Source organism: Camellia sinensis, chromosome 15 (assembly GCF_055761805.1).
Source record: "Camellia sinensis isolate YWXY chromosome 15, ASM5576180v1, whole genome shotgun sequence".
NCBI lineage: Eukaryota > Viridiplantae > Streptophyta > Magnoliopsida > Ericales > Theaceae > Camellia > Camellia sinensis.
The window spans coordinates 30214386-30223709 of record NC_138975.1 but is presented as its reverse complement, the minus strand read 5'-3'; the positions used below and the strand labels follow the sequence as shown (position 1 = coordinate 30223709).

At 37.0% G+C, this 9324-nt stretch overlaps 1 long non-coding RNA gene across 1 annotated transcript; it reads right to left on the bottom strand.

The window, feature by feature from the left end:
• Positions 1-449: 449 nt before the first annotated feature.
• On the bottom strand, positions 450-5534 carry LOC145813636 (uncharacterized). The gene is made up of 3 exons (XR_014356831.1): positions 2528-5534; positions 2277-2341; positions 450-1094 (listed from the first exon to the last, which is right to left on the bottom strand). It is a non-coding gene; the product is annotated as an uncharacterized LOC145813636 (long non-coding RNA).
• Positions 5535-9324: the final 3790 nt, after the last annotated feature.

Here is a 9324-nt window from a genome sequence, read left to right as displayed (position 1 = left end):
GAGGTTATAACTCTTATAGAACTCCAAGCAATCTGTTCCCTCCAGTGCTGTCAAATGGACTGTTTTGTTCTCTTCATCTATGGAACAATGTAGTTGGTTTTCGGCTTTATTATCCCAGAATCCCCTTTTCTAAGAACAATGTAGTTGTTGCTTCATAGATGTTCTCTTTTAAAGCAACATGCCTCAATTAAGCACTCCGTTGAGGAAGTCTAACTTGAACTAAGCGTAGATGTTACCCCATGTCTCCATCAGTACTAACTCATGACTAGTTGAATGACTATACGGATGCCTAAAAATGATTGTCTTACTTCTTAAAAGTCATTTTCTGGTGCCATCAACATCTAATCTGGGATATAATTCAGAAACAGTTCATTGCTGTCATAATAAACATAATTCAGAAATTGTTTGATTGGTTTAGGCCAATGTGTAGAGTAGCATAACAAACATAATAAACAAAGTATGAATTCAACTGGTATTTAGCAAGTCAATGTTTTCAACGGCAAGATATTGCAACAATCAACACAGGCAAACAGGAGACACCAGAATCATAGTTTAATTAATACTTCCGTTCACTATCAGCAGAAGAATTTTTACTCGATGAGCATACCAGAAGATCTAAGTGTAAAAGGAGAACAACAACCAAGGGTTTTTGCTTAGGCAGAGAGCTCTGGAGATAAACGAGTAAAACATGCATTGTATCCAGTATTCCCTCATTCTGAAAGCCACTTTAAAAAAAATTAACGTCTTTCCTCCTCAAATGAGTAACAGTGGCCTCAATTTATGGTTAAAACAATCGATCCATAGCAATAACACTGCAAAACATGCATAATATGGAAATTACTGAAATAAGCATATCTCACTCGTGCAGAATGATATAGTACATAGGCAAAGGATGCTCTACAGCATGCTACTGATAATTGATGCACAACAAAGAAAAAGAAAACTAAAAGTTAAAACATAATACCTATTCAGGCATATTAGTTCTGTCAGCAGCAACACTGCATTTTCTCTTGATTTAACCTGTTTGCTGTGGATTAGCTCAAGAAGACATGGTTTCTTAATGTTCCTAGCTATGTAATTTCTGTAGCCATTGTCTGTCTCAAGAAGAACAAATGTGAACACCCATTACGAAGGCATTTTAAGATTTATCATTTTTCGACACAAACACATATATAACACAACTCGATAATCTGAATATTAAACACGTCAGATTAGTGTTGAATATGCATAATATAAAGTTGACACGAATAACCTTTTTTAATAAAAAGTTAGTTATGTATTTTAATATTATTTCCACTAATGGGTGTCGTGAATTTTTTGAATCTCCTATGTAACCACATCTAAATTATTAAAAAGTATGTCAAACATAATTTTTAAAGCTAATATAGATTTTGTTTTTATTTTTAATTGAAGAAAACAATATTTTCTTATCTACTATTTGAGTTAATCTAGTAAAAAAATATACTAATAGGATATGTAGTTTTTACAAATTAAGAAAACCGAATCAAGTCAAAATCAAATATTCTTAAGAATCGCATCATGATAATTTTCTAATAGGATATACTAATAGGATATATAGTTGTCATTGTTACTGAGAATCGCATCATGATAATTTTCTACTCAAATTGGAATTTGCAACAAATACAAATAAAAAATAGAAAGAAGCAGATAAAATATGCCTAGAATTTCCACTTAGACTTGTTATGCTATGAGATTTTGTATTAGATTATCAAAAAAAAAAAAAAGATTCAATTTCACTATTATTATGATATCAAGTTATTGCCGTTTCTTGAGTAATTATTCATTATTGCATGTGGCTGGCATGATAGGCACAATCGTGTAGATTTTTTAAAAATAGATTCATTTTATTTTCTTTCATAATGAGATAGGGTTATTATTTAGTGTGGTATAGAAAGGAACTTAAAAACACAAACTTGTAATAAAGTACTTGACATCTACTTTCTCATATCAGCTAGTGTTATTTATCAATCTTCTTATGGAAGGTCGTGTGGAAACCCAAGGAAGAGATTTGACATCTACAAGTAATGCTTCCGATTTCAACATGGGATCTTGGAATTTAGAACAAGAAATTAAGAAAGGTCCTACTATTGTGAGATCATAAAATTACTACCAAGCTAACAAATAAATCTTCAAGGTAATAGGTGATAAATTAAAGGCATCAATTTTAGCAGCCAAAATCATCTTAGAAACAATGGGAAGGTAAATTTAGCACCCAAAAAAAAAAAAAAAAAAACCATGTGAGAATTTGAAAATACCTTGCAAGCAATCACAATTCTCAGCCTCATTCTTCACAACATCAAGAACAGAATCAAGATGCTCACTGTTCAAAAAAAATGCAAACCCAGTGACTGATCAACCAATACAGGTAGGAATAATAACTACTCAAAATTGAAAGGTTTTATTCTTCAAAGACAGACACACAGGAAGACACAACCAAGCATATATTTACTCCAATGGTGAAAGAAGAAGTGTTTGTCTTAAATGTCATGATAGTTTAATTAGTTACCTTCTTAATTAGTTACATTCTTCATTTGCAATTATAGAAAGGCACACAGAAAGACAGCCACATGAGTATCGTGATAGCTTAAATGTCAACTCCCCTAAAACAAGAAAAGGCCAAGTAACATAGATAAAAGAAGATCAACAAAGATAACATAATCATATGAAATAATATTAGTATAAATTACTACATTCTACGACAAGGCTTAATTTGTTACCTTCTTCATTTGCAATTGCTGGCACTGATGATAAGTAAGACAGCTCTGATCTCTACATTTTCAGATTATTCTAATTTGCACTTTTGTTGAAAATTCTACTTTGGTAAACCTTCAATGTCATAAAAGACAATAAAAGTGCAAAGAGGCCTTTCAATAGAAGTTCAAAATGTATGATAAATGGCTCATTTAAGATCTAAGTGCATTCTAAGAATACATCATATTTCCAATACAAGAAAATAATGAAGGTTAGGGGAAGAAGAAAGTTAACTAGGCAAAATTGGAGTAATATCATTTTGATGATTGAAGATAATCAAATATATCCATCAAACATAATTCGTCATCAATAATCAAACATTTTGGAGCCATTTTTTTCATCAAATTTGAATCTGATGAACAAATTAATGAACAATTGAAGATGAACAACCAAGAGAGACAAAATTAATAAAATTATAGAGCATTATGAGAAATCCTAATGAATCTAACCTCCGAGAGAAACAAAGAACTCCTAATATGATTGCCTAGAGTTGGAAACTAACCTGCTCAATATGTCCTCGAGGAAATTAGAACACGCGTTCGCCTTCACGAGGCACTGTCACGAGCGAACCAGCACAAGCGCGCCATAGCTCCGTGTAAAGCACTATTACAGATTCTTCTTGAGACAGATTCCATTATAGAGAAGTACATAACTCGGATCATTATAGAGAGAGTTGAATCGATGAAGATGTGTTTAGGCTTACCGATTATGAAATCTTCAACAGGTGTGGACTTGAGAGAGTTGAATCGATTGATAGATTCGAGTGAGAAAGGCAGTGAGATTCGAGCGACAGAGGCAGTGAGATTCGAGTGAGAGTCAAGCGAGAGACAGGTTTTAAGAGGGAGAGAAAGAGAGAGTTCATATTTGGGAAATAAAAAAAAAGGGAATTGAGAGAGAGGGAGAGAGAGTCAAGTTTTACTGATTTGGGTTTTCCTTTTTTTTTTCTTTTTTTAAAGTTAAGAACACGATTGGGTCAGGAAAATGAGATTGTAAAATGAGATTTTGATGTCAAAAATGATTTTTTGCGACGGTTAAATAATCAATCGCAAAAAAGTAGACACAAAAAGTCATATTTCTAGTAGTGAGAGGGACAAACGAAGGTGAAAAGAGGGGAATGTAGGAGTTGATAAAAAAAAAAGTATAAGGCAAAACTGGAGGGGTAAAGGGAGACTTTGGCGAACTTCACTCCATAAGTGGTAGGGTCTTGCATAAGGAATTTTAAATATTTGGAGTGTAAATCTGTGAAGTATGCAAAAAGTTAGAGTTAGAGTACCCAAAATGGGTCTCCTTGGCTTACATCCATGGGCCTCTCACAGAATTGGGAACAAACTCTATAGACATGACCCAAGACGTAAGGAGCCAATGTTATCTTCTTCTTCAAAGCAAGAGCCTTGGCAATAGGAGATAACTCAGGTATAATCCTCTGAGAAGAGGTACAAAATAGGAATTTGCAAAGCCAGTATAAAAGAAAAGAAAAGAACTCTTGGTTTGTTACAAGACCCTCCTTCTTGTTTTCAGAGCTCACAAAATCACTAAAGGAAGAGTTCAAAGGGGGAGTAGAGAAGGGGGCATTAAGGTTGGAATAGTCTAGACCGAAAGGTGTACCAATGGGTGACAACCCTAAAAGATGGCACATGTCAATGACAGTGGGGGCCATCATGCCACACCGAAATTGGAAAAAATTGAAAGATGGATTCCAAAAGTAAAGTGTAGCAGGTATAAGAAAAGGGTCTTCAAGAATAGAAAACTTGGTTGACTGAAGGGTGTCGAGGAAACAGAGTTCTTGGAAGTCTCATATCCTGGCAGGAATAACTCGGTCACACCATTCCTCTCATTCTGGCCTCATTGTGGGCCAACAACGATAAGACTAGTTCATTTCCAACTTCCCCAGTTAAGACCCCCTTCGTAGAGGAGGCAGTGATCCTCTAAACGAGGGTACAGAGCAGGAAGTTGAGCAGAGGCTTCCCTGAAGATAGAGGTCCAAGGATGAACTTCTCTTGAGCATAGTGACGGGGGACGAAGATGCGTCTATCAATGGCACTTCGTTCACCAGCTTTGTATTTGTCGCACTCTTCATTGATACACCTCCTCAAAGCCACAGACAGACTCATATGCTCGACGACCGGTACTTTTGAGAAAGAAGAAGCCATCAGTGAAAGGTTAAAAGCAGGGTGAGTAGAGTGAGTATAAGAAGGGTAAAAAGTTATAGTTGAGAGCAGTAGGAAGTGAAAGGAAAATTTGGGACAAGTGAATAAGTAAAGCGCGTAAAGATGGGGGTTTTAAACCGTTCTGTCCAAAATTACCCATTTAACATAACTGGTCAAATAAACCCAAGTTTGACTCATGTGTGTGAATAAGGTTTTATTTTAAAACTCCTGAAAACACAAGAAAGAGAGCTACCTTCAAAATAGTATTTGAAAGCCTTGCGAAGGAGGGAAACACATTTCAAACACTCAACTTGGCTTCGAAAACAGTTAGTTGGCTTTGAAGCCAGTTTTTCAAATGCTCAGCTTGGCTTCAAAAACAGACCGTCAACTTTGAAGCTAGTTTTATACCTTAAACTCAAGTGTAATTAGGGATTGTTTACTTCGAAGGTTTTGAGGGTATTCTCTTAGGCTTTCCGTAACAGGAAATTTCCTTCGAAGGAATCTTTGTAATATTCAATGATTAGAATATGATTCTTACCTGATTTTTGGATTTCAAAATAAGTACGCAATATGAATCCTGTACTTGGTCAAGCAATATGGAAAGTTCAATGATCAAATGACTTACCCATGCATAAAAGCACTTTCTTGAACCTTTTGCTAAGATGAGACCCTTCGAAGGCAAACGCTGTCATTTTTAAGGGAAAACTCCATGCTTCGAAATACCTAAACTAGGCTTCGAAGTAATATTGGTTGATTCGAAGATGTCATTCATACAGATTGTATGCACAAGGTAAAGAATAAAGTCATATTAACTATGGAATTGGAATATGGAGCACTCAATTTGATTGATGAAACATTTACATTGGGAAAACCTACTTGGTTACATTCTCAATTTCATAAAAGGGATGGACAGAGTCACAAGATCATGAAACTTTGTCCAGCAAAATTAAATAAATACATATTCCTTTTCTAGCCTTTCTTCTACCCTATCTAAATTTGGCTTATCTAATTGATGAGCCTTTATTTGGAAGAAGAGTTACTGAGCCTTCATTTCAAACTCTGTTTGCTTATGAGCTCTCTCTACTTCATCCATCTCCCCCCTCCCAGGCATATCACCCATACTGGCATCTTTATCGTGGTTTTTGAAGTCCTCATATTCTTCAAGAAGATTCTCTGCCTTATATTGGGTCTGAATACGAGTAGTAGAGATCTTCTCCAGTGACTTATAGTTGGCAAAAAATTTTTTGTGCCAGTTCAGCAGCAGAGGGAGTTGATCTAGGAAGGTGTGAAGCTCTGCTTGGGCTACAGAGTTGAGTGTGTGGCTTTGAGAGACAATATCACAAGCCCATAAAAGGTTCTTATGAGAAACGTCATCTCGAAGGACCTCAAATGATAAGTGAGAAAAGGCAACAAGTAGAGTCTGGGCTCTATACTGCTGATAGGCAGTTGAAGGAACTAGAGCATGGTAGGGAGCAAAATGTTGGCTCTCGAAGAGGGTGAGCTTCAGTTCCTCAATCCAATTTGGATTGGAAGGCAAGGAAGGAGCAGTGGGCCCTCTCTAAATGAAGGTGGAAACTGGGGCTCGTTCACGCACTCTGGCCAATCAGATGAGCAAAGTTTTGCTTTCTTAGCTAAGAGTGCAGGGCTGATTCCCAAAGCTTCAATGGATTGCAAAGTCTTTCGTACTATTTTGGATGGAAAGGTAGAAGTATACCATGCCGAAAGCAAGTTATCTTCAAGGTTGCGAAGACGGTCGAAAGGAACATATGGGTATACTACAAAGCTAGGCATAGAGGGATGGATTGCAAGGGGCTTATCAAATTCAGGAAATCAATGGTGGATTCGTTCCCTTGTTTGAGGTTGAGTAGGTGTGGGCCAACTACCCCAACCAGTATCTCCAGAAGAAGGTGAAGCAGCTTCATTCCATGTAGAGAGTTTTTGAGCAGATGAAGAGCTTCCAAGATCCATTTGTGCGAATGCTTGGTCCAGAGGTTCGTACAGTGAAAAAGCTTCCATAACTTGTATAAATGGGGGCGGGTAAATATGGCCAACAAATGCATGAAGGTTCTTTCAAGGTCGATCATCATTGTCCAATACCTTCTTGTATGCTCGATCAATGTAAAAGAGTTCCATGAGCGAAACAACAAAAGGTATTAGCGGGTCTTTCGGGTCAACACCGTGCAAGGAGTACAATCGTGTGAGACACTTGCCAATCACCTCCTACGTGGAAATGCCGTAATCATGATGCACTCGGACCTCGCATTGTTGTGATTTCACTAAGGACGTAAGGTTCTCCATGCTACTAGCCAACAATGAAGCTCCTTCGCTTTGCCCTTTTTTTTGGTTGCTTATTTTTGGTGGTTGGAAATTTGTGTTTCGTCGCACCACTCGTAGGTGTGTCATCAACGTGAATTGCTGATGACACAACGTGTACAGTCGTTGGAGTCTATTCCACATAAGCGTAAAAGTCCTCCACTGTGTGCTCACTATGCTGTGCAGGCTGGCAAGGAGGTAACCCACTACTGTCCTCGCAATCTTCCTTATCCATAGGCACCGGCACGTCATCTGTTCCAACCGATTTGAAATCTGCACCGGGTGTCCATGCATATTTTCCTGTTGCCGCGATACCTTCATACACTCTTCACATAAGTTCCACGTGCTCCAACGGTTTCGTTTTTAATTTCAAAGCATTCTTGTCAATCTGAAACCAAATAATAATAAAAAATTAGCTAGCAACCAGAAAATAAAGACAGCAAACAAATGCCCTGTAATAAAATTACTGTGCAGGCTTAACAAGCACAGATTTCAAGTAGTCTTCATACATCTGAACAAGCACTGTAATGCCTTGTGTGAACTGTGCAGGCTTAACAAGCACCTTCCCTCTAATGAAATTACTTTGAAACAGTTTTCATACATGATGACAACACAAAATTTTTGATGACAGCACAAAATTGTAAATGACCGCACATAATTTTAGATGAAGATAAGTCTTCATACATGATTTCAAATTTAGATGTGATAATGACATATTCAAATTTATAAAACAAGGTGTACACTTTATGATTTTCAATAACTGCATATAAACAAACATATCACTTGCCCTTTGAAAAGAACAAATTTCCTACAAACTACCAGTGTTTCTTAATGGCTAACATGGACAGAGTAAGCAGTAAAGGACAGAGAGACTTGAAATAATTAATTTCACATCATACATACCATGAGCTACATATGATGAAAAGGTATATAAAGATTATAATCCTAATCAAACTTGTGCTGGAGTTGTACGAGATAAGAACACAAATAGTATGATTTATTAAAAACTTCCTCAACTATACTATTGATAATACTCAATACTATTGTCTTATGGGACAGCTTCAAAAAACAAACAAAAGCAATTATGTGTTGAAACTTTCTCGACTCCCAGAATGATTAAACCAACATAATTTCATAATATAAATAAAAATAGTATGAAGAATTTGCCTTTGCTATGATTGTATTGAATGATTCAACCTGAACAGTATAGGTGTAGACATGGATTTGTATTGCTAGCAAAACACCAAGACATGGAAATGTTACCTTCTCATATTTGTCCCACCATTCCTCGGATGCTTGTATCAAACCGGTTTGTTCGTTGTAACTTATACCGGTTGGGCCGTGCCTTGTGTCCATAAGGCGTGACCACGACTGCCAATCCTTTTCAACAAGCTATACTTGTTTTGTAGTTGCTTCACCTCATGGAACCTATTCGTATGCTCCTGGAAGGCCTTGGACACTACCCTGTATCCATGTATTGTCATCGTATGGAAGTTGTCTTTGTAACTGGCTTCTTACTCTTTCATAACAAGTTCCAAGAAAAGCCGGACTGCGTCGGAGTCCCAAATTGCCTTGTGCACATATGCGGACTGTGGCTCTAGTTAAGTCTAAGGCTGAGGCTGATGCTGACTACTACTCCGCTTATGCAAATTTTTTTGAAGGCATAGACTACGTTCAGGGCTAATCCATGTCACTACTACAGTGTAGCAATAATTATGGTATTCGTGCCAAAAATCATGTCAAACGTAAAATGCACATCCATAACATGGCAACATGATGGACAAGCATATAACATAAGACCGAACAATAGAATATTGTGTAACCATAGAACATACGACCTGCCAACTACTACATACATACAGCCTACCAACCAAAGCAAATCAACTACGAAACAACAACATTACAATAACTACACACAAGACGAACGTCACAATTTGAAGGACATACAAAGAGTGCTGCAGGTTGCGGATGTCAGCCTTTAACTAGAAGACCATGTCCATAAGTGAGTTTTGAGTGTCATGCATGGGTGTAATAACCCCGACCCCAGATTAACGTTAATTCGTGCTTAGTTAAGCCTAACAATAATTTAGGA